Source organism: Bison bison, unplaced genomic scaffold (genome assembly GCF_000754665.1).
Source record: "Bison bison bison isolate TAMUID 2011002044 unplaced genomic scaffold, Bison_UMD1.0 scf7180017864360, whole genome shotgun sequence".
Lineage (NCBI taxonomy): Eukaryota > Metazoa > Chordata > Mammalia > Artiodactyla > Bovidae > Bison > Bison bison.
In genome coordinates this window covers 202,062-202,555 of record NW_011494932.1, presented here as the reverse complement: position 1 = coordinate 202,555, position 494 = coordinate 202,062, and the positions used below count along the sequence as shown (strand labels likewise).

Here is a 494-nt window from a genome sequence, read left to right as displayed (position 1 = left end):
ATGAGCTCCAGGCTTCGACTTGGGCTTCCCCATGGCCTTTCTGCTTCTAAGCAGGTTGACAAAGGTTTCCTTCTGGTCAGTTAGTCTGACTGGGACATGACTCTGGAGGCTGTGAATGTTGGTGGGGGCCCCTGGTGACTCCTTCAAATGGGATGGAAGGTCATGACATCTGTGAGCAGCCTGACTATGTGGCCTTTCTTGCCCCTTCCATGCTTGGAGTCCCTCCTCGCCCCCTGGGTCATGAAGAGGCTGCCTTTTCTGGTCCCCCTCCTCCAGGCACCACCAGGCCCTGGCAGTGGGTTTATGTGGCACTGAGGGGGTCTTTGTCAGCCGTGGCTTGGGACACTTGTGTTGTGCACACACAAGCCCTCATGACATCCAAGGCCTGCCTTTCACAGCCTCTCTCTCATGCCCATGCACTTGGCGTCCCTGCCCTGGTGTCCCCAGCCCAGAGGCCCTCCAGCTGCTCCCCTCCCTCACTGTGGCTGGGAAGA

The 494-nt window shown here is 58.5% G+C and overlaps 1 pseudogene; it reads right to left on the bottom strand.

Annotated features, from left to right (window-relative positions):
* Positions 1 to 494, bottom strand: part of LOC104999649 — an 18,090-nt pseudogene that overhangs the window by 2,037 nt on the left and 15,559 nt on the right.